The sequence below is a fragment of the Rhinolophus ferrumequinum genome, chromosome 17 (genome assembly GCF_004115265.2).
Source record: "Rhinolophus ferrumequinum isolate MPI-CBG mRhiFer1 chromosome 17, mRhiFer1_v1.p, whole genome shotgun sequence".
In the NCBI taxonomy this organism is placed as follows: Eukaryota; Metazoa; Chordata; class Mammalia; order Chiroptera; family Rhinolophidae; genus Rhinolophus; species Rhinolophus ferrumequinum.
The window spans coordinates 66,903,834-66,929,074 of record NC_046300.1 but is presented as its reverse complement, the minus strand read 5'-3'; the positions used below and the strand labels follow the sequence as shown (position 1 = coordinate 66,929,074).

Below are 25,241 nucleotides of genomic sequence, written 5' to 3'. Positions count from 1 at the left end.
GGAATATATTTCCTTTTTAAAAATAAATCCTCGGCCTGCTTGCCTTTGTTCACAACGAGTTGTTCCTACATCCTGGAATTCCTTCCTGTGGTGACTCTGACCTGCTCTCCGATAACACACTTACTAGGTTAGAGCAAAAGGAATAATTGTTAAGCCCCCACAGTATTGGGGGAGCCTGCGAGGAGAGTTACTGGCTGGGGCACCGCTGGCTCCTGGCAGCCGCTGCAGCTGGCAAGGACGTCTGCCGGCAGAGGTAAGCGGTGTTTTTGTTCACCCTGTGAGCCTCTCTGGCGTATTTCTGCAGGGTTTGAGAGAATTTAGAAGTGCTGCAGGTCCTTTTCCCCTCCTCTACATGTAGACTGGCAGGAAAATATATTTGTGAATCTAGCTTCTCGAGAGTAGCGACTCACAGGTTTTCTTTATTGAAACTTCCTGGCCAGAGATGGTCATTTTTTGTGTCTCTATGTCTGTTGTGTCATTTGTCCTGACAAGGAAATACCACACTGACAGAAAGCCTTTGGCTTCCTTGGTTAAGCTGTAAAAAGGCTTTTTGGTTTGAGTAGCTATTAAAATCCTACCATCAGTGGCCAGAGTATGGATCCTTTGAATTAGAAAAACTTCTAAATTGGAAAATATGTTAGAGAACTCTCATAACAAAGCTGTTTTTTTGGAACCTAGAGAAAGACCCCATGTTTAGTACAAACGGATACAAGGAAATTTAACTATTCTTAAGCTTTTGAATTAGTTCTTCAGCTTCTTGGGTCTTAATAGATGCTAATATCAACATTAGATTTAAAAAAGGCAGAAGAGAAAATCAAGAGATGTGTAAATGTTAAAAATCTTTATGGAGATTTAAGATTTTGAGAACTGGTATATTGAAATCGGCTTTAAAGGGTTTAATAACCGGTCAGAAACTTGAGAAAAATGGAAGCTGATTTTTCAGTCTGGTAGAAGTGAGAAAGTCTCACCATCACCCCAGGCCCTCTGCCAAGTAGATCTGAAATGTAAACAGAGGCCACAAGTGCCCCAGACCCGCTGACGTAAATAAAATAAAAATTTCAAAAGGGGCAGTTTTAACAATACAAGCCTCCCTCTTCCAGCCTGGCTCCCCTTTTCCTGCCTCCTTAAAGACTGTGAAGCACAAATAAAACCCTGAGCACAATCCCCTTAGCAGTAGACAGGAAGACTCCTTGCAGGAGCCTCACAAAACTTTGCCACGTGTGTTGAGCTTTCCCTGAATTACCTGTAAATCTCCCATTCTTCATCTAAAATCTAAGAGCCCCCTTCCACCCTTGTCTGAAATGTCATATTTACCTGATTTCTCCTCACTGTCTTTGGAAATTTTTGTGTGTGTGTGAATTCTAGGTGCTCATGTATTACAATTCCTGGACTCTGTCAGCAGTTGGGCAGAAATTATCTGGGGTGCGAGGCCTTTGTCTGCTTTCTGAATTTAGATCCACAGAAAAAATATCTGTGCAGCTACCTCCTGCACCTAGAGACTCTAGGGTTTTCTTTATTATTTCCTCCCAGAGATGTTCCTTTTTTCCTGTGTCTGTGTCTTGCGTGTCCTTTGCCCTAAGAAGGAACTACCACGAGGACAGAACACAAGCACAGGCGTTCTTACGGGAGTAAGCCTGTCGTTGGAGTCGGCCCCATAGGCTGGGGAGTTAAGTGGCTCTCTCCAGACCGAAGTCTGCGGAGTCTGTGTCCCGGGAGCTTGGCTTTGTGACCCAGGAAGCTAATCCTCTCTGGTCCCCACCATTGGCCAGGTGCACTTACTCCATTGCACCTGGTGGCCAGTGGGAGAAGCTGGGGTCCCCAGTGCACCTCTGCCTGGCTGTACCAGCTCCCAGGGGAGTGTGTCCTGAGGGGTCTTTGCCCACAAGGGGCATCTGTCTCCCCAGCCTTCCTTACCCGTTAGTGCTAGACAGATCCCGGTCCAGTAGCACCTGCTTAGGGCCACAGATTAGTGGGTTTGGGGCTGGAGGTGCCTCACATTTTGTGGGAGACCTGAGACACCCTGTCCACCTCACCACCCCCACTGCCTGTGTGAGGAAGGTCTGTGATTTCTCTGACTGTCTTTGGGGGTGACCCTTTGGCTCTGGGAGGGCTGCTTCCTCTGCACTCGGTGTGGAGGGGCCTCTGGCTTCCTGGCCTGAGCTGTAAAGAGGCTGGTTGGTGTCTCACTATTTAGACCTCACTGTCCATGTGCAGAAGATGGGTCCTTGGAATGGGGAAAACTTCTAAAATGTGTTATAGAGCTCTTGTGACAACCAGCTGTTTCCTTGGTAAAACATCTTGTGTGTTCTCTATAGTTATTACTAATCCTGCTAATTTGTGATCTCTGTCTGAAATGGTGTTTGATTGTGGTCAGATGTTTTCTAGCTCTGGATGGTGTTACCAGTTTGTGATATTTGATTGGCTTTAACAAATTAAATGCTTATATAAACTAAGGAATAAAATACACACTAACCCAAACGCTATTCAGAATCCGATGATCTGGTGAAATATTTGATATTAAAGCTGGTTTTAGCTTGGTTTGATTACACAGTCATGTCTTTGATAATTATTAACCTAAAATACATTTTTTTAGCTGGGTTTATAAAAATAAGTTTGTTATTCATGTTATAAACTATGTCAAGAAAATAGCTTCGGTAATAATTGACTTTGAAATATCTAAGTTTTAACTAATATATGAAATACATACAATTAAAATAAAAGATATTTAGGTAAACTTTTTAGCGATAATTATATTATATATATACATTGAAAAGATTTTCTAGGTATCTTTGGTAATTTGAAACTTTAATGTTTTGTTATCAAAATTCAGTGATGGATATTTATTGCATGTCTAGACCATTTTCAAATAGGAGAATCATGAAACACTAATTACTGAACATAAATTTATCAACTTTTTACTATTGTAGAGGAACTAAATATATGTGGGTGTATTAGTAAACACGTCTTCTGCCACATTTCAATTTTTTTGTGTGCTACAGGGAAATATATTTCTAGAAATTATTAAATATGTTCATATTATATCAATGTAAAGAATCCTAGTGTCACTGCACAATTGCTTGCTTAGTTTTCATTACAGATTAAGATGGACATTTGGATTGTTTCCGTGTCTTTGCTGTTGTGGACAGCATTGCTACAGATTCAGGTATTAGCTTTTCACCCCTGTTTTCAATGTGTGTCTGGGGGGTATATTCCTAGAAGTGGATTTATTGAACCACACTGTTTTTTTTGTTTTTTGTTTTTTTTTGGTGCAGTGGAAATTTCAAATTTCACATATTGTATGCAGAGGCCACACCATTTTAATTTTTTTCAAGCAATGTTTTAGGGTTCTAATTTCTCTACATTGTTGCTGCCCTTGTCAGTTTTAGTTTTCTGGATTTATAGTGATGGTAGTGTTTGAGAGGGGGTATTACACTGTGGTTTTAATTTGCTTTTCCATCATGACTAAGGATGTTTAACATCTTACTGTTCTTGTTGACCACTTGTACGTCTCATCTGGAGAAGGTTCTATTAGTTTATTTTAAAATTTTAGTTGCTTGTCTTTTTATTCATGAGTTGTACAAGTTCTTTATTTACTGTGGATGACAGACTTTTATCAGATATATAATGTGTACCTCTTTTCTTCCATTTTATGGACTAATTTTTCACTTTCTGGATAGCACCTTTTGATGCACTTATGGTTTTAATTTTGAGGACAGCCAATTGGTCTATGTTTTTGTTGCTGCTTGTATGTTGTGTGAATTCTAAGAAACCATTGCTAATCCAAGGTCATAAAAATGTATCTCCATGTTTTGTTCGATAGTTTATACTTTTACCTCCTATATTGAAGCCCTTCATCTATTTTTAAATAATTTTTGTATGTGGTGAGAGGCTAGGGTCCAATTGTATTTCTCTTCATGTGGATGGCCAGTTGCCCAGCACCATTTGTTGGAAAGACCCTTCTTTACCCAATGTCATGTTGTCTGTCATGTATCAGAAATCAATGGACTTAGATGGTGGGGAGCTGGTGTGAGCCCTGTGGCCGCCCTCTGTGAATGGGCGCATCCAGTCTGGCCCTGGCCCTGGCCCTGGCCCTGGCGCTCTCCCGGGAGTGAGGCACCACTCTGCACAGGAGCTGCAAAATTGTAGTCGAGTTCCTATTTGATATCAACTACAGACAGCTGACTGTGAGCTACCCAATCTGCTGAGCCCTGTAATGCGCTAGATTATTTCTATCTATGAGGAACATAGTATTCTGCCCCCTGTAGTTAAGGGAACTAGAGTTTGGAATTATTAAGTAATTTGCCCAATTTCACACAGCTAGTAATGGTGGAGCTTCAATTATAAAATAACTAGCAAGTGTGCCGCTGATCTCTATGCGATAATGCCTGACACATGGCAGACATCTTATAAAATTAGCTTTTCTAATCTAAAAAGTAAATATGCCCAACCAGTGTTATTCTCTCCAGAGACAAAATCACTCAGACCTCCTTTGAATATTGTCCTCTGTTTCCCTCTGTCATCGTGTTGATGTAATAACTTAAAATGACACAGCTACTAAATTGAAGTGAGAATTTCAAGGGAAGACAGTAATTATGTTAAGAAAGTCATGTGTTACATGCATCATCTCGTTTCCATTTCACAGTAAATCTGTTCATATGTATTAACTTCCTTCCACATCATGAGCTCAGAGTGACCTGTCCCAGGTTGCACAATGAGAAGTAGAGCAGCCAGGGTTCAAACACAGATCACTTTGGCTCCAGAATCCAGCGGCTGCACTGTTTTCTGCAACTGCTTCTTTCCTCCACATCTGCTGAGGATCTTGGCAGTGTCCTCAGAGAATGGGAAAGCCCTGAGGAGGTAAAGACCCAGCGTCACAGTCTCCAAAGCTGGAGGCTCCCGGGGAGTCAAAGTATCTTCTTCACATTCACCCATTCATTAAGCACACACTGATTCAGTTAACTTTGTTCTTAGCTAAGTTGTAAACTATGTTGCCAGTGTCTCAGCAGCTGAACAGGAATCAGGTGAAAACAAAGCAATGGTGTGTATAAGTAGCTATTGGTTGCCGTTGGCAAGTTACTCCAAGGATGAGATGAATTTAAGTGATGGATGGCAAGGGAATAGAGATTCCACAGATTTGGGGCTTCAATCGGTTTGAAAAGCCAACTGCTGTTGGCTCCATCCATTAGGAAATACGTTTCAGATATTTGTAGTGAGAAAGTTCCCTCATCACACAGCCCTATGGAAAAGGATTAGATGTAGGGGGTATCACCTTACACATAAATGAATTCTACCCTGACTGCCTGTTGTGTATTGAACTGTGCCCTCCCAAAACTCATCTTTGAAGTTATGTGGAATTTTTTGGAGAAAGAGTCTTTACAGAGGTAATCAAGTTAAAGTGAAGTCATTAGAGAGAGCACCGATTCAATATCTCTGTTGTCCTTATTTTTTTAAAAAAGGGGAAATGTGGACACAGACACACATAAAGATGATGTGAAGACACAGATATACAAGCATACAAGAAGACAGGCATACAAGTCAGGAGACAGGCCTGTGACACATCCTTCGCTCACAGCCCTCAGAAGGAACCAATGGTACCAGTACCTTGATTTTGGGCGTGTAGCTTCTAGAACTGTGAGACAATACATTTGTTTTTCAAGCCCACACTTAAAGTGTAAACACACTGCAGTTACAGCCGGTTTAAGAAACTAAGACGCTGCTCTATTTAAAGTGGGAGCTACTCCATTGGCACTGCCAATCCCCTTAACCTTGTTATTTTTAGTTTTTCCATAGTTCTTGTCACCTTTTAAAAAATCAGCATCTATGTCATTTATTATGTGTTCTCCTGCCTCAATGAACTCATCACAAGGAATCTCAGTTACCAATGCATTCTCTGTGCCTAATAATCGTGGCTGGCTCATACTTGGCATTCGATAACTATTTGTCAAGTGTTGAATAAATCGATGAAGAAATCAACATTCATCCAGTGAATATGTAATGGCAAGGTGTCATAAATTTACAGATAAGCAATAAGTAAACACATAGTGATCTTTCAGCAAAAAGGAAGGTGAGACGGTAGTTATTGGACAATAAAGACACATTTCTTGGCACATGGGTGATGGTGGGTGTGACATTTTCTGCCAGTGTGGTGGGTGGGACATATTTCGTGCCTGGGTGCTGCAGATTTTCCTCAGTAAAATGACCAAGATTCTACCCAATGCTGCAAGGACTGTTTGGACCACTCTGTCTGTCCAGAACCCCATGTGTGCAAGCTTACTGGCCCATGTTGGCCCATTTGGGCCTCTGTTCTGGGCTCAGAACTGTGTTAGAATCAGTCTTCATTTTAACTATCTGTGAAATGGAGTTAGTAATGGTCTCTGTCACATCTGGAAAATGGGAGCAGTGGGTGAGATGAGGCCTGTGAAGCGCCTGGAACTATTTCTCAGTGAGCTTAGTCCCAGGGGCCTGGATTTTCACAATGAGCAAGGAAACGCTCTTTTCTGCTGCCATCTCCTGTGAGTTTTAAGAATAATATCTGTTTGAATGTCACCTGGAAAAGGTATTGTCTGCTGCTATCTTGTGTGCATCTAGGGAATGACACCTGAGTGGAGGTCAGGAAAGGCTCTTCATTTCAGTCTTCTGAGCCAAGGTGTCAGACCCAGGCCTGTGCCCCATGTGCAGTCATCTGTGCCCTGGCAGCTGCCTGCAGGAATGTAGAGTCCTAGAGGTGAAACCTGGCACTGGGCTTTGCATACCTGAATTAACTACCTTCCCTTACCTAGCTCTTACCTATGCTGCCTGTGCCGCCCTCCTCTCTGGCTCCTGACCTTCCCCAGAGCCGTTTTTTAACTCCCAGAGTGCTAGAGAGCCTCTGTAAGTCACCACAACTGGGGGTAGTGGGGTGCAAACCAAAGATTTATTTTTCATGTAAGAGAGGCAGCCCAGGGGGACCACTCAAAAGGAACCCAGGTCTGAGACCCGAAAGCCTGGGTAAGGAAAGGCCCCAGGGAGGCCTGCAGGGACAAGACTGTAGCCCCAGGGAGAGCTGGAGAGGCAGGCTGTGGTGGGATCCCAGGCTCTGGCCTGGGCGCTGGGGCTGAAGGGAACTTGGGGCCTCCCCTCCAGGTGCAGGATTTGCAGGGGGAGCTGAACACCAGGCTCCTCCGGCAGCTTTGCTGGAAGAGCCTCCCCCCAGCACAGCTGTGGTAGCTGGACCTGTCCGGTGGTTTGGGGTAGGGTCCCTGGCATCAGGTGTCTTGTCCAAGGCTGGGGCCACTCGGGTCCACAGGACTGCCCTGGTGTGGGAACTTCAGTCCTGGGGGCCTAAAGGCTTACGTGGAAGATCTGGGAACACAGTGCGGAATCAGTCAACAACACCCCAAGAGATCCCAAACCCATAGGCCACATACACACTCAGCAACCTTGAGGTGGCAGCAGCTCAGCACCCCACACCTCACACCCCACATTCTCCATCTACTTCTGTCCTTGTCTGACCTCCAGTCTCTGTCAACACCCATCTTTGTCTGACTAGGGAGCTTCCTTCATCTCTAGCTCAGGATGTCTTATCTACTCACGTTCCCTTTCTATCTCTCTCCCTCTCCTGCATCTTGGGTCTCTGACTCTCTCCTGTGTTTGGGCTTCCCATATGTATATATGAAATCTGCTTATATTCTCTTCTAATCTGTCTCATGTCTGTTTGATTATTGGAGCAGCCAGAAGGGTAGAGGAGGGTAGAGGAGGACCTGGAGGGTAGAGGAATGTTTCTTCCTCCCCCACATAAACAAGTAATCGGATATTTAATAAAAGGTGAGATTTGGGAGTACAGATTCTCAGGACTGAACGATTAGATCAGTGAAATATGGAACAATCTACCAATGTAACTACTGGATGTGAAACTTTTATTAGTTTCAAAGGCGGGAATGAATAGCACCAAAAATTTTGTGTTGGGCAAACTGACTTTAAGCTGGTGGTTAGGAAACCAAAGACTCAGAAACAGCCTTTGACCCTCCCCCTTTCCTCCCAAAGAGATTCACATAGAAAGACCTACTTTAGGAAGGGAGCCTTGGCACAAACTCCTTAGCACGAGGCGGGAAGACGCCCTGTGGAGCTTGCTGACTACCCTCTCCCACATCCCTTTATGTCCTGGGTTGCCTAACAATTTACCCCTCAGTGAGTGTGCCACTTTTCCTAAACTACCTGCCAAGCACCCAATCTTACTTACCTCACTGTCTTTGGAATTTTCATGTGCAAGTGAATTCCCCATGCGCATATGTTAAAATTCGATTTTATGTATTAATCTGGTTCTGTTAATTTGATGATTAGTTCAGCTATAAGAAGTTGTTACCTTAGGCAGAGAGAACAGGGCCACTGGGAGAGGGGGAGGACAGGAAGGAAGATGTGAGATGAAACAAAGGAAAGAGAGAGCATTCCTAAGAAAAGGTGCAGCCATAGTTAACTGTAATGGATTACAAAACTATTAGCATTATAGGCAGGGAAAACGCCTAAGAAACGCTACAGATACAGCTAATTGTAATGGGTTATGATCCTATTAGCATTGCGGTCAGGGAAAACTCTCCACCCCTTGTGTCCCGGTGACAGTTCCTACTAGGGAACCCCTCCTCAGATAGGAGGGAGTCGTCAACAAAGACACACCCTGGGAACACACTGGAGACGCCTACATGTGACCTGTGACTCCACCATTGAATATTTGGCGCCCTCATTCAAATATAATCCTAAATTTTCTTTGCTCAGCTGCAGTCACTTTCTTCCTGCACTTATGTACTGCATTTTGGGACTATATTTTCTTTTAATAAATCCTTGGCCTGCTTGGCTTTGTTCACGAGGCTTTGTTCCTACATCCTGGAATGCCTACCCACTCTCCCACAACACACTTAAAAGGTAAGAGCAAAATAATTAATTTTTTAAGCCCCCACAGGATTGGGGAGTCAGCGAGGAGAATTACTGGCTGGGGCACTACTAGCTCCTGGAAACTGCTGTATCTGAGAACTCAAGGACCTCTGCACGTAGAGGTGAGCGGTGTTTTTGTTCACCCTGCCAGCCTTCCTGGTCTGTTTCTCAGGGGTTGTGGAAAACTTAAAAGTACTACGTGTCCTTTTCCTCTCTTCTACATGTGGACTGTCAGGAAAAAATGTTTGTGAAGCTAGCTTCTCAGGAGTAGTGAGTGACTCACAGGTTTTCTTGATTGAATCTTTCCTCCCAGAGGTGGTCGTTTTTTTGGTGTCTACGCCTCTTGTGTCATTTGTCCCGACAAGGAAATACCAGAGACAGAAAGTCTTTGGCTTCCTTGGTTAAGCTGTAAAAAGGCTTTTTGCTTTGAGTAGCTATTAAAATCCTACCGTCAGTGGCCAGACTATGGATCCTTAGAATTCGAAAAACTTCAAAATCTGAAAATGTGTTGGAGAACGTTCATGAGAAACAGCCGTTTTATTGGACCTTAGAGAAAGACCACATGTTTAATATAAAGGGATACAAGGAAATTTAACTATTTAACTAAGCTTTTGATTTAGTTATTCAGCTTCCTGGGTCTTACAGAAGCTAATATCAACATTCGGTTTAAAAAAGACATAAGGGAAAATCAAGAGAAGTGTAAATATTAAAAAAAACTTTGGATATATAAGATTATGCGAATTGGTATGTTGAAAACAGCTGTAAAGGATTTAATAACCTATCAGAAACTTGAGAAAAATGGAAGCTGATTTTTCAGTCAGTCTGATGGAAGTGAGAAAGTCTCACCATCACCCCTGGGCCCTCTGTGGATTAGATATGAAATGGACACACAGCCCACAACTGCCCCAGGCCCGCTGAGCTAAACAACATAAAAATTTCAAAAGGGGCAGTTTTAACAATACAAGCCTCCCTCTTCCAGCCTGGCTCCCCTTTCCCTGCCTCCTTAAAGACTGTGAAGCACAAATAAAACCCTGAGCACACAATCCCCTTAGCAGTAGACAGACAGGAAGACTCCATGCAGGAGCCTCACAACTTTACCTGCCACGTGTGTTCAGCTTTTCCTGAATTACCTGTAAGTCTCCCATTCTTCATCTAAAATCTAAGAGCCCCCTCCCACCCTTGTCTGAAATGTCATATTTACCTTATTTTTTCTCACTGTATTTGGAAATGTCATGCTTCTGTATTACAATTCTTGGTCTCTGTCTGCAGTTGGGTAGAAGTTAGAAAGGGTGTGAGGCCTTGTCACCTTTCTGAATTTACACTGACAGAAAAATATCTGTGCAGCTAACTTCTTGCACCTAGAAAATCTAGAGTCTTCTTTATTCTTTCCTCCCAGAGATGTTCCTTTTTTCCTGTGTGTGTATTTTGCGTGTCCTTTGCCCTAAGAAGGAACTACCACGGGGACAGAACACAGGCACAGGCTCCTCCCGGGAGCTGGCTTTGTGACCCAGGAAGCTAATCCTCTCTGGTCCCTACCATTGGCCAGGTGCACTTACTCCATTGCACCTGGTGTCCAGTGGGAGAAGCTGGGGTTCCCAGTGCGCCTCTGCCTGGCTGTGCCAGCTCCCAGGGGAGTGTGTCCTGAGGGGTCTTTGCCCCTAAGGGGCATCTGTCCCCCCAGCCTTCCTTACCCGTTAGTGCTGGACAGATCCTGGTCCAGTAGCACCTGCTCAGGGCCACAGATTAGTGGGTTTGGGGCTGGAGGTGCCTCACATTTTGTGGGAGACCTGAGACACCCTGTCCACCCCTCCATCCTGACCTCCTGGGTGACGAAGGTCTGTGCTTTCTCTGACTGTCTTTGGGGGTGACCCTTTGGCTCTGGGAGGGCTGCTTCCTCTGCACTCGGTGTGGAGGGGCCTCTGGCTTCCTGGCCTGAGCTGTAAAGAGGCTGGTTGGTGTCTCACTATTTAGACCTCACTGTCCATGTACAGACAATGGGTCCTTGGAATGGGGAAAACTTATAAATTTACGTTGTGTTATAGAGCTCTTGTGACAACCAGCTGTTTCCTTGGTAAAACATCTTGTGTGTTCTCTATAGTTATTACCAATTCTGTTAATTTGTGATCTCTGTCTGAAATGGTGTTTGATTGTGGTCAGATGTTTTGTAGCTCCGGATGGTGTTACCAGTTTGTGATATTTGATTAGCTTGAACAAATTAAATGCTTATATAAAGTAAGAAATAAAATACAAACTAACCCAAATACTTTATGATCTGGTGAAATATTTGATGTTAAAGCTGCTTTTAGTTTGGTTTGGTTATACAGTCATGCATTTGAAAATTATCAGCACAAAATACAATTTTTTCTAACTGGGTTTATAAAAAGTATTTATCTGTTAAAAAATATGTCAAGAAAATAGCTTTGGTAATTACTGACTTTGAAATCTCAAAGTTTTCACTACTATATAAAATAGGTACAATTAAAATAAAAGATATTTAGTAAACTTTTAAGTGATAATTACATTGTATATATACATTGAAAAGATTTTCTAGGTGTCTTTGGTAATTGGAAATTTTAAAGTTTTATTATATAAATTAAATGAGGCATAGTTATTGAACGTCTAGAGCATTTCCAAATAGGAGAATAATGAAACACTAATTACTGAACATTGATTTATCAACTCTTTGCTATTTATTGTAGATGAACTAAATGTTTTGGGGTGTATTAGTAAACATGTCTTCTGCCACATTAAAATTTTTGTGCTAAGAGGAAACGTATTTCTAGAAATTATGAAATCAGTTCACAATTGCATCAAGATAAAGAATCCTGGTGTAGCTGCACGATTGGTCACTTAGTTTTCACTGCTGATTCAGATGGACATTCGAATCGTTTACGTCTCTGCTATTGTGAACAGCGCTTCTGTGGATTCACGTATCAGCCTTTGTTTTCAATTTTGGGGGTATGTTTCTAGAAGTGGATCTGTTGAGCCACATGGGCATGTTTTTGTGGGGTGGAAATTTCAAAGTGTTGCATGCAGAGGCCACACACACCATTGTGATTTTTCACATTCAATGTTTAAGGGTTCTAATTTCTCTACATTGTTGCTGCCATTTGTTAGTTTCTGGATTATAACCCTTCTGGTACATGTGAGGGGGTATCACACTGTGGTTTTCATTTGCATTTGCATCATCACTAATGATTTTTAAAATCTTACTGTGCTTGTTGACTATTTGCATGTCTCATCTGGAGAAGGTTCTATTCAAGTCTATTTTACAATTTTAGTCATTTGTCTTTTGTTCTTGAGTTGTAAAAGTTCTTTGTCTCCTGGATAACAGACTATTATCAGATATATAATGTGTACCTATTTGGTTCCATTTTATGGCGTGTCTTTTCACTTTCTGGATTGCTTATTTTGATGCATGTATGTTTTTAATTTTGAGGAAGTGCAATTTATCCTTTTTTTGTTGTATGTGGTGTCATATCTAAGAAACCATTGCTAATCCAAGGTCATGAAAATGTATCTCCATGTTTTGTTTGAGAGTTTATACTTTTACTGCCTATATTTAAGCCCTTCATGTATTTTAAGATTTGTGTGTGGTGTGAGGTTGGGGTCCAATTTCATTTCTCTTCATTTGGATGGTCATTTGCCCAGCACCATTTGTTGGAAAACCCTTCTTTACCCAATGTCATGTTGTCTGCCCTTGGTGCCTCTGGACATGGTCCTGCAGCCACCACCCTGCATTGGAGCGGTAAAACTGTGGCTGAGTTCTTATTTGACATCAACAACATGTTAGATATAACATGGGTGGCATATATTCACCTGAAACCTTTACTCCAGTGCAGAAATGTGGGCTCACCTTGCCTGTAACTACTTATCCTGAACTCATGAAATACCTAAATAATGTGGTGGAACAACTAAAAATTTCATTACAGAAGAAATTTCATTACAGAAGAAATTTCATTTCATTCTGAACTGAAGTTCAGAAACTGGTGATAGTCCTCTCAAATATTGAAAGGGGTGAGGTCCTTAAAAGGTGATAATTTGATATTGATTGTGACAAAACTGCCAAAGATGACAGTACACTCAGAGAAAAGGCTCAGAAAGCTCTCCAAAATGAAATTTGTTCTGTGTTCAGACAGATCACAGCTACAATGACATTCTTTTTATTTTTTATTTTTTTTTATTTTTTAAATTTGTTAGGGTGACAATTGTTAATAAAATTACATAGATTTCAGGTGTGCAATTCTGTATCACATCATCTATAAATTACATTGTGTGTTCACCACCCAGAGTCAGTTCTCCTTCCATCACCATATATTCAATCCCCCTTACCCCCATCTCCCACCCCCCAACCCCCTTACCCTCTGGTAACCACTAAATTACGTTCCCCAGATTAATTTTCAAACCCCGTGGCCATCCGGTGGTCACCGACTGCCCTCCAATCCCCTCACTCCCCCCCACTCCCCCCCACCCCGCCCATCTAGCAACCCTCAGTTTTTCCTCTTTGTCTCCAAAACTGTTTCTGATTAGTTCATTCACTTATTCTTTTCTTTAGATTCCACATATAAGTGAGATCATATGGTACTTATCTTTCTCTGTCTGACTTATTTCACTTAACATAATGTTCTCTAGGTCCATCCATGTTGTTGCAAATGGTAAGATTTCTTTCTTCTTTATGGCTGCGTAATACTCCATTGTATAAATGTACCACAGTTTCTTAATCCAGTCATCTACCGATGGGCATTTTGGTTGTTTCCATGTCTTAGCTATTGTGTATAGTGCTGCAATAAACATAGGAGTGAATAAAGATTTTTGAATTGGAGTTTTGGATTTCTCCGGATAGATACCAAAGTGGAATTACTGGATCATAGGGTAGTTCCATTTTCAGATTTTTGAGATACTTCCATACTGTTTTCCATAGTGGCTGCACCAATCTGCAATCCCACCAACAGTGCACAAGCGTTCCCTTTTCTCCACATCCGCGCCAGCACTTGTTGTTTGTTGATTTATTGATGATAGCCATTTTGACTGGGGCGAGGTGGTATCTCATTGTGGTTTTTATTTGCATTTCTCTGATGATTAGTGAGGTTGAGCATTTCTTCATATGTCTGTTTGCCATCTGTATGTCCTTTTTAGAAAAATGTCTCTTCAAGTCCTCTGCCCATTTTTTAATTGGATCGTTTGTTTTTTTGGAGTTGAGTTGAGTGAGTTTTTCATAGATTTGTGATATTAATCCCTTATCAGATATATCAATGGCAAATATCTTTTCCCATTCAGTAGGATCCCTTTTTGTTTTATTGATGGTTTCCTTTGCTGTGAAAAAACTTTTTAGTTTGATATAATCCCACATGTTTATTTTTTCTCTTACTTCCCTCGAGCGAGGGGATATATCAGTAAAAATCTTACTCCGGGTAATGTCTGAGAAGTTTCTTCCTATATTTTCTTCCAGGTATTTTATGCTTTCAGATCTTACATTTAAGTCTTTAAGCCATTTTGAATTTATTTTTGTATATGGTGTAAGGAGGTGGTCCAGCTTCATTTTTTTGCATGTGTCTCTCCAGGTTTCCCAGCACCATTTATTGAATAGACTGTCTTTACTCCATCGTACATTCTTGCTTCCATTGTCGTAGATTAAATGGCCATATAGGCGTGGATTTATTTCTGGACTCCCTATTCTGTTCCATTAATCTATGTGTCTGTTTTTATGCCAGTACCATGCTGTTTTGATTACTGTAGCCTTGTAGTATAATTTGAAGTCAGGTATTGTTATACCTCCCACTTTGTTCTTATTTCTCAAGATTGCCTTTGTTATTCGGGGTCTTTTATGGTCCCATATAAATTTTAGGATTATATGTTCTATTTCTGTGAAAAACGTCGTTGGTAGTTTGATAGGAATTGCGTTGAATATGTATATTGCCTTAGGCAGTATGGACATTTTAACTATATTAATTCTTCCTATCCATGAACATGATATGTGTTTCCATCTATTTATATCTTCCTTCATTCCTTTCTTCAGTGTCTTATAATTTTCTGAGTACAGATCTTTTACTTCTTTGGTTAAATTTATTCCCAGGTATTTTATGGTCTTTGGAGTGATTGTAAATGGGATTGTTTTTTTAATTTCTCCTTCTGATGTTTTATTATTGGTATATACAAATGCAACTGATTTCTGAATATTAATTTTGTATCCTGCTACTTTACTAAATTCATCTATCAGCTCTAATAGCTTCTTGGTGGAGTCTTTAGGGTTCTCTATATATAGTATCATATCATCTGTATACAATGATAATTTTACTTCCTCCTTACCAATTGGGATGCCTTTTATTTCTTTTTCTTGTCTGATTGCTGTGGCTAGAACTTCCAGCACTATGTTGAATAGAAGCGGAGATAGTGGGCAACCTTGCCTTGTTCCTGATCTTAGGGGGAATGGTTTTAGCTTTTCCCCATTGAGTATGATGTTAGCTGTGGGTTTGTCATATATGGCCTTTATTATGTTGAGATATGATCCCTCTATTCCCACTTTCTTAAGAGTTTTTATCATAAATGGCTGTTGGATTTTATCAAATGCTTTTTCTGCATCTATTGATATGATCATGTGATTTTTATTTTTCATTTTGTTAATGTGGTGTATCACATTAATTGATTTTCGGATGTTGAACCACCCTTGCATACCAGGGATGAATCCCACTTGATCATGGTGTATGATGTTTTTAATGTATTGCTGAATTCTGTTCGCTAATATTTTGTTGAGGATTTTTGCATCTATGTTCATTAGAGATATCGGCCTGTAGTTTTCTTTTTTTGTGGTGTCTTTGTCTGATTTTGGGATCAGGGTGATAGTGGCTTCGTAAAAAGTGTTTGGGAGTCTTCCTTCCTTCTGGATTTTTTGGAAGAGCTTGAGGAGAATAGGTGATAATTCTTTTTTGAACGGTTTGTAAAATTCCAGATGGCCCTGTAAAGCCATCTGGTCCAGGGCTTTTGTTTGTTGGGAGACTGTTGATTACTGATTCAATTTCCGTGGTGGTAATCAGTCTATTCAGGTTTTCTGTTTCTTCTTGAGTTAGCCTTGGAAGGTTGTACGCCTCTAGAAAATTGTCCATTTCTTCCAAATTGTCAAATTTGTTGGCATAGAGTTGCTCATAGTAACTTCTTAAAACTTTTTGTATTTCTGCAGTGTCCGTTGTCACTTCTCCTCTTTCATTTCTGATTTTATTAATTTGGGTCCTCTCTCTCTTTTTTTTTAATGAGTCTGGCTAAAGGTTTGTCGATTTTGTTTATCTTCTCTAAGAACCAACTCTTGGATTCATTGATCTTTTGTATTGTTTTTCTGGTTTCTATTTCATTTATTTCTGCTCTGATCTTTATTATCTCCTTCCTTGTGCTCCCTTTGGGCTTATTTTGCTGTTCTTTTTCCAAATCCCTTAAGTGTGAAGATAAACTGTTGATTAGTGATGTTTCTTGTTTCTTTAGGTAGGCCTGCAAAGCTATGAATTTCCCTCTTAGGACTGCTTTCGCGGCATCCCATAGATTTTGGGTCGTCGTGTTTTCATTTTCGTTTGTCTCGAGATATCTTTTGATTTCTTCCTTGATCTCCTGCTTGACCCATTCATTATTTAGTAATAAGTTATTCAGCCTCCATGAATTGGTGTGTCTTCCAATTTTTTTCCTGTAGTTCATTTCTAATTTCATAGCATTGTGATCAGAAAAGACAATTGGTGTGATTTCAGTTTTCTTAAATTTAACATGACTTGTTTTGTGGCCTAACATATGGTCTATCTTGGAAAAAGTTCCATGTGCGCTTGAGAAAAACGTGTATTTTGCAGCATTGGGGTGAAATGTTCTGAAAATATCGATTAAATCCAAGTGGTCCAATGTATCATTTAAGGCTGTTGTTTCCATATTGATTTTCTGTCTGGAAGACCTGTCCCTTGTTGTCAGAGGTGTGTTGAAGTCCCCTACTATAATAGTGTTACTGTTGATCTCTGTCTTTATGTCAGTCAGTACCTGTTTTATATATTTAGGTGCTCCTATGTTGGGTGCATAGATGTTTACTAGGATTATGTCCTCTTGTCGGATCGATCCCTTTATTATTATATAGTGCCCATCTTAATCTTTTAGTATGTTCTTCATTTTAAAGTCTATTTTGTCAGATATAAGTATTGCAACTCCAGCTTTTTTCTCGTTTCCATTTGCATGAAATATCTTACTCCAACCCTTCACTTTCAGCCTGTGTGTGTCTTTTGTTCTGAGGTGAGTCGCTTGTATACAGCATATACAAGGGTCTTGCTTTCTTATCCAGTCAGCCACCCTATGTCTCTTGATTGGAGCATTTAATCCATTTACATTTAAAGTGATTATTGATAGGTACATAGTTATTGCCATTTTTAAATTTGTAGTTAGGTTGTTTTGATCTTTCTTCTGTTTACAGAAGTCCTTTTAGTATTTCTTACAATGCTGGCTTGGTGGTAATAAATTCCTTTAGCTTATTTTTTTCTGGAAAGCTCTTTATCTCTCCATCAACTTTAAATGATAGCCTTGCTGGATAAAGCAATCTAGGTTGCAGGCCTTTGTTTTCCATCACGTTGAGTATCTCCTGTCACTCCCGCCTGGCCTTCAATGTTTCTGTAGAAAAGTCATTTGATAGTCTTATGGGAGTTCCCTTGTATGTAACCCTCTGTCTTTCTGTTGCTGCTTTTAGGATTCTCTCTTTGTCTTTAAGCTTTGCCATTTTAACTATAATGTGTCTTGGTGTGGACCTGTTTGGGTTTATCCTGGTTGGAACTCTCTGCACTTCCTGGGCTTGTATGTTGGTTTCCTTCATCAGGTTGGGGAAGTTTTCAGACATTATTACTTCAAATATGTTCTCAATCCCTTGCTTCCTCTCTTCACCTTCTGGTATTCCTATGATGCGCATGTTGTTGCGCTTGATGTTATCCCAGAGGTCTCTTAAGCCATCCTCATTGTTTTTTATTCTTTTTTCTTTCTGTTGTTCCGTTTGGGTGATCTCTGCTAACTCGTCTTCTAAGTCGCTGATGCGATCCTCTGCTTCATCTAACCTGCTGGTAATTCCTTCAAGTGAGTTCTTAATTTCGGTAATTGTGTTCTTTAGTTCTAACTGGTTGTTCGTTATGATTTTTACATCTTTCTTTATGTCCTCTCTAAGCTCCTTAAACATTCTTATCACCAGTGTTCTGAACTCTGTCTCTGAAAGGTTGGTTACGTCTGCTTCATTTGGTTCCAGTTGTGGAGGCTTCTTCTGTTCTTTTATTTGGGACGTGTATCTTTGTTTCCCCATTCTGGCTGACTCTCTGTGTTTGTTTTGATGTATTAGGTAGATCCCCTAGAGTTCTTAGTTCTTGCTAGGTTATCTTATGTAGTATGTGTCCTTTATATTTGACTCGCACCACGTCGTCCTCCTCTGCGTGTGCTCCAAAGGTGACTCTTGTGTTGTGCACACTGTCCCGTTCAGGAAGATCTTTAATTGCTTTTTGCTTGTGAGTAGGTGGAGTTAACTCCTGGGCTGACCCGTTGTGAGACTTGGCTCTGCCCCCCACAGGGCGCTCTGCTGCATGAGGGTTGACCACCCAAATGTGGTTTGGCCTCTATGGGCTCCAGTGCCTGCAGAGAACCCCCTCTGGGTGTGTGACCTGCAGGTCAAACCCGGCAGCACTCCAGTTTGGTCTGGAGTTGGCCCCTGGATATGCTGAATCCCGTGCCTCTCAAGCTCCTGGTCTCTGTGCTCTCCGTTCCGCCCTGGGATCCCGTGCGTGCCCGGAACTCTACAATGACATTCTTGCCACTGTTGGAAGTTTCTTGTTCATTTGATCTACTGATTTATACAAATATTAGGTTGTGCCTGAAAAATGGGAAGTTGATTACCAATTGTGAGCAAGTCTGCCTTCCTGCCTCACTACCACAATCCAGACTAAATAGCATGGTGGCCTACAGAATCCCTGGACATGACTGAAGATGAGAACACTAATGTACATCCTCAAATGTGCTTCTCCTGAAACCAAGTCAACTGTAGTTCATATATTTTATTGCTTAACTTTTAGGTGGGGGAAAGCTTAACATACTTTACAGGACCGTGCATGACTGCCCCATTTTGGGGGTATCTGTTTGACTTTCCAAGGTGTTGCCACAATTTTTTTGCACAGTGTTCGAAAAAGGGACCCAGCAGATTACTTTTGCCTTGTAATGTCAATTCCTTGAAGGTGGTAACTGTAGACAGGAAAACTTTTGGTATCACACGAAATGCCATCCCAATATTTCTAGTGTTTAAATTCCGATCATAGAGAACTTTTAAAAATGTCTTTCTGGGGGTGGCCTGTTAGCTCACTTGGTTAGAGCGTGGTGCTGCTAACACCAAGGTTGCCGGTTCAGTCCCCAAATGGGCCACTGTGAGCTGCCACTGAAGCTCACCAAAATAAAGTTTTTGGGGATTAAACCTCCTTACCAAAATAAAAGGAAAAGAAAAAATAGAAAAAAAGCATCTTTCTGTGTTTTATAAAATAAACCTGTAAATGACAATGATAAATAAGTTAAATGTGTATGTTTAAAAAAAATCTACTGACTTAGATGGACGGGTTTATTTCTGGGCCCTCAATACAATTCCATGGATCTCTATGTATATCTCTATGCCAGTGTCACCATGTTTTCCTTACTGTGGCTTTGTACTAATTACAAATTACGTTTGGGAAAGGTGAGCCTACAATTTGATTTGGTTTTTGAAGATCCTTATGGCTTTTTTCTTCCCTGGAAATTTGCTGTGAATATTAGGATCAGCTTGTGCGTTTTTCCACAAAGGCCTTGGGGCCTTTTCACAGGAATGACCCCTGAATCCTTACATCGCGTCTGTTCTGTTGCCGTCCTAACAATTTCCATCACCATGGGATGGCCTCACGTTTATTTAGGTAGGTTTCTTTAATTTCTTTCAGCAAAGAAAGACATTATGTTTTGTCATTTTCAGTGTAGAAGCCTTGCACTATTCCTAAGTATTTTATCAACGTTGATGTTATTTAAAATGGAATTGTTTTCTTAAATTCTTTTTTAGATTATTCCTTGCTAGTGTATACAAATAAAACAGATTTCAGTGTATTGATATTTTGTCATTTAACTTTGAATTACTTTACTAGTAATAATTTTTTGTTTATTCTTTGGGAAGTTATGTATGTAAGATGTGACGTGTCATCTGTGAATAGACAGTTTCAGTTTTCCCTTTCACAGGAAGCCTCTCATTCGTTTCCTAATTGCTCTGGATCGAGCTTCCGGTACGTTATTGAATGACAGTGGTGAGAGCCAGCATCCTGGTTTTGTTCTGGATTTCAGGAATAAACCTGTCGTCTTAAAAAATGAGCCATGAAGCTTGCTTAAGTACCGCCTAATGTTCTTGATCACGTTGAAGAAACTTCCTTTTATTCCTACTTTCTTGAGTGTTTCAATCATCAAATAGCATTGGGTTTTGTGAAAAGCTTTTTGTGATCATGTGTTTTTCCTTCATACTGTTGTTGGGTATTCCGTGGTTGATTTCAGTTCGTTGAATAGCCTGTGAGTTTCTGGTGTAAACACAGTTGCTTACGGTGCATGATTATTTTAGTGTGCAGTTGGTTTCATAGTCCTGTTTCATGGCACGTTATTACATCTCTATAAGGGATATAGATCTGCATGTTCTGTTTTTGTGACCTACTTCTGATTTGACTGGTTAGGGGCTATTAGTGCCCTACAGGGTTAGGGTTGGGGCTGAGGGGGAGTGTGGTGCTGAGTTAGGGGTTAAGGCTAAGATTATGGGTTACAGTTTGGTTCTGGTTTATGCGTATTGTTTATGGCTACATGTGTGTTATATGGTTTATGGGATTGATTGTGGATTACGTTTATGGTGTATGGCTATGTGTTTTTGGTTATAGTTTATGGTTATAATTATGGTTTACGGATATGGTTCATAGTTTGTGGTTTCTGGAGATAGTTTAGTATTACGTTGAGGGTTTAGGTTATGGTTTGTACTGTTGGTTATGGTTTATGGTTGTAAGGTTTTACAGTTTATGTTAAGGTTTAGATTTAGGCTTAGGGCTAAGGGTTTAGTGTTTAGGTTTTAAAGCTTAGGTTTTAGGTTTGGGGTTAGGGTTAGGGCTCAGTGGTGTGGAATCTGTTGCTTTCCTGGCCCAGCATCTGTTCTCTGGCCCCCGTCCAGCACCGCAGCTTCCAGGGAACTCATCTCAGTTGCTTCCGGTCCTACCTGACATATCGGAATCGAGACTTCCTGGGTGCGGGAGATGAGGACACTGGGCGGGGACCGATCCCAGGGGAACTTCCGAACTGCTCTGTCCCCTTTCCTTCCCTGTCCCAGGAGAGGGAACTCCAGAGCAATGAGATGAGAATAAGCGGGAGGAAGAGGTCCTGGATGGCTCATTGGTTAATATTTTCCTCATTTTAGGGTCCATTTTGTTAATGGAAATCACCCATTTCGACGCAATAGGCGTATCTTGCTTTAGTTTTACTTTCTCCTCTCTTTCCAGAATTGTTACAATCAATGTACACATGTTGATGTATTACTATTCACTAAAGTCTGTATTTTATTCAGATTCCTGCTTTCAGGCTCAGTCTCAGTGCTGACACCTCTATCTGTTAAAGCTGACACCAGACAGGTTAATTCTGACAGCCGGGGTACCTGGTGAGTGAATTGGGGTGTTATGATAAGAAATGAGACCAGGAGAAGAACATGAGGCCTGATAAAGTCTCAACACTGTGCTGATGATGGAGACTTTACTCTCTAGCCCGAGTGAAGCTGTTGGTAGTTGTAGGCACAGGAAGTGACAGGATTAGATCCCTAACTTAGCTGGTCACAGTGTGGAGGTTGCACTGGGTGAGAGGAGGACAGTAACAGGGAGACCAGTGAGAAGAGCGGTGAGAGGTGCTCTGGCCTGAGCTGAGAAAAGGGCCTTGAATTTGGAGATGAGCAGGGTTTGAAGACCAGGGAGGACCTGTGGTGAGCGCCGCCCTGAGGATGAAGCTGGCACAGATGCCAGAGTCAGCACTCGGGGGACTGTGGCTGTGTGGACACCAACAGGAGAGCTCATTCTGCCACCAGGAGACTATTTGCTAAACGCTTGATCCTTCCAGCCCATGGAGGTAGAGAAAGGACTGACAAGGGGAGAGGGAGGAGGAGTGAGGGCCCATCACATGTGGGGCAGGAGCTGACCTGCGTCACCTCACTGACCTCACAGCCACCGGAGAGGGAGCCGTTATCCCCACCTGACAGGTGAGGAGCCTGACTTTCCATGTCTTTGTCTGAAGTCACACAGCTGGTACTTGGAGGAGACAGAAGCCAGCTCTGCACCTGTCTGAGGCTCAGGCTCTTCCCCCATAAGGAAAGTGTCACCCCAGACTCCATTCTGAGCAGCCAGGAAGCTCTTGGCAGTTGTGACCTCAGAGGAAGGGAAGATGCGGAGAAGCAGACCCGTGCTCGGGGCTGCGGAGGAAGAGATTTTAAAAGGCCCGAGCACAGGACTCCCCCATCGCATCGCTGTGGGGGAGTCGTTCTCATAGGATCTGGTGCTGCGTGTGCTCCTGCGAAGGGCCAGGCCACCACCTCCCTCCCCACCTGCCTGCCCTGGTCCCCATCCCCACCTGCCTGCCCTGGTCCCACCCCAAAACCTGCTTGGGCGAGTGCATGGCGAGCTGGACCATTAGGTTGTGTGCAGATTTTCTTCAAATCGAATGACCATGATGCACCCCAGCACTGCAAGGACTATTTGCATCCAGTGTGTGCAAGCTCTATTGGCCCATGTTAGCCCATGTCGGTCCCGGTTCTGGACTCAGAACTGTGTTAGAATCACTCTCCCGTTTAATTACCTGTGCATGGAGATAATAATTGTTTCTGCCTTTTCTGGAAAATGGGAGCAGTAGGTGCGTTGAGGCCTATGAAGGGCCTGAAACGATTTATCTCACAGTGACCTCAGTCCCAGGGGCCTGGATTCTCAATTTAAGGAGGGTGGGCAGCGACACGCTCTCTGCTGCCATCTCGTGTGTAATGTGGGAATGACACCCATTCATGTGTCACCTGTACATGCTATTATTTGCTCCCACTTTGTGGGCAGCTTTACAACAGTTACGCTCCAGCTTCTTTCTTTAGACACCTGAAGTGCCCATATCATCACCAATATTTACTTCAATTAAAAAGGGACAAAAACTTTGTAAGTGATACTCAAATGTGTTAAAGTCAAGGTTCATTCTTCTTAAATTACAGAGAAAGAAAGAAGAAGAAAGACAAGGATACCTCCTGGAAATTTGATTGTTTGCCTGTAAGAATTTCCTAAATCACTGGCCAGAGGTATTGTTCCAAAATTAGCGGGTAAGTCAAATGCAATCGATTTTGTCTATGGGTTTGTTGTAACTGACACTAGTGAGGTTTCAGTAGTTGGATTTCAACTAAGTTTTTGAGGGTTTATCTTTTTTATGCTACGTTGATTTAATTACTACATTTATAACACAACAGGATTCAATCTTATGCAGCAAAATGTACTTTAATCTGAACTTAATTAAAAATTGTTTTTTTGTTGCTGTTTTTTTGTTTTGTAAATATTTTATTGGGGAAGGGGAACAGGACTTTATTGGGGAACAGTGTGAACTTCCAAGACTTTTTTCCAAGTCCAGTTGTTGTCCTTTCAGTCTTAGTTGTGGAGGGCGCAGCTCAGCTCCAGGTTCAGTTATTGTTGTTAGTTGTAGGAGGCGCAGCCCACCATCCCTTGAGGGACTCGAAGAATTGAACTGGCAACCTTGTGGTTAAGAGCCTACTGGTCCATGTGGGAATCGAACCGGCAGCCTTCGGAGTTAGGAGCATGGAGCTCTAACCACCTGAGCCACTGGGCCGGCCCCCTTAATTAAATGTTTTCATCTAGAGTATTATCAGATATTTTTCTTCTGAACGGGAATTCGATGTCTTTTTTTTCTTTTTAAGCACCCTATCTTGAACTTGTTCCTTTGGAGTCCATTAACAGTACCCGATAGGAAGGACTGCATGCTGGTGGGGAGAGGGTTGTTTTATGGTTTGTTTTCTTTAGTAAGAAGAGAAACTAAACTTATACTTTATGCCACTATTTTCTGCTTGGAATGAATAGTCGGGTTGCAGGTAGGGCTCTTACCGTCTTTCCCTCCCTAAGTACTTCAGCGCATCAGTCGTCTTCTCTTCACACGCATATTCAGTACTGGTCCCTTCCACTGTGTCCACAGTATGTTCACCTCTCACTAACCAGTGTAGCGTCCTGCTTTGGCTGTCTGTTCAACTTATTGTCCTGCAATTTTTTCCCACCGCCAAATTTCCGTCTTTGGAAATGACCCACTCTTACAATCTTTCACTTGTTTAATAGCTATTTTCTTATTAATTCGGTGTCAGCCATCGTCTATACCTGTCACTCAAATAAAAACCACACCGAGGTGGAATCTCCAGCAGCTACTTGTCCTCATATCTGTAGTGGTCATCATGGTTGATTCCTGCTTCTCCCTGAAAGTCTCCCCTTCCTGGATGCTGCACCAGCTAAATTGTCCTGATCTGTCCCCTTCCCTAGGCTGCTCTCCTGGTTCCAGGCACCCCCTGCTCAACACCAACACACACAGCAGGTCTTGATTTGACTCTCTCTCGCTCTCCTTTTTAAGAAACTTTGTTTTGGCTGCTTGGTCTATCTTCCTTTGCCATGGTTTCAGACGTTACTTCTATTCAACTGGCTTCCGTACTGTATCACCTTCATTAAACTTTATCTCCGTAATTATCCCTGGTTCTTGGCTGTTTTCAGTTACATGGACAATTATAGCATAAACTAAAATGTCCCAACCTGAGTTAATTCTCCTCTCCCTAAATATCTACCACTTCTTGTTGACTTTCTAATTAGAGGCAGTTCCATTCCCCCAGTCACTCAGACTAGAACTTACAAAGTTCGTTTCTTCTTTCCTTCCTTCTTTCCTTCCTCACTTCCTTTCTTCCTTCCTTCCTTCCACATCCTAACCATTACCTGCCTCTGCAGACTTAGCCATCTCAATCTATCATGGTTTTGCAGAGAAACAGAACAAATAAGATATGAAGATACAGAGAAAGATTTATTTTAAGGAGTTGGCTTATGAGACTACATAGGCTGAGAAGTCCAAAATCTTCAGGGTGAGTTGGCAGACTGGAGACCCAAGAAGAGATAATGCACCAGTTCCAGTCAAGCCTTTCTGCTTGACGCTGTGTATTAATAACACTGGAACTATTATGAAATAGTGTGATTTCAAGTAATGTGTCTGTGCAGATGTTTCTCTACAGTGGAGAGGTTATGCTTTCCCTGTTCTCTCCACTTATTCTTAGAATA

At 41.7% G+C, this 25,241-nt stretch overlaps 1 pseudogene; it reads left to right on the top strand.

Annotated features, from left to right (window-relative positions):
* The first annotated feature begins 238 nt into the window (after positions 1 to 238).
* The window catches only part of LOC117037079 (chromobox protein homolog 3-like), a 30,391-nt pseudogene continuing 5,388 nt past the window's right edge, over positions 239 to 25,241 (top strand).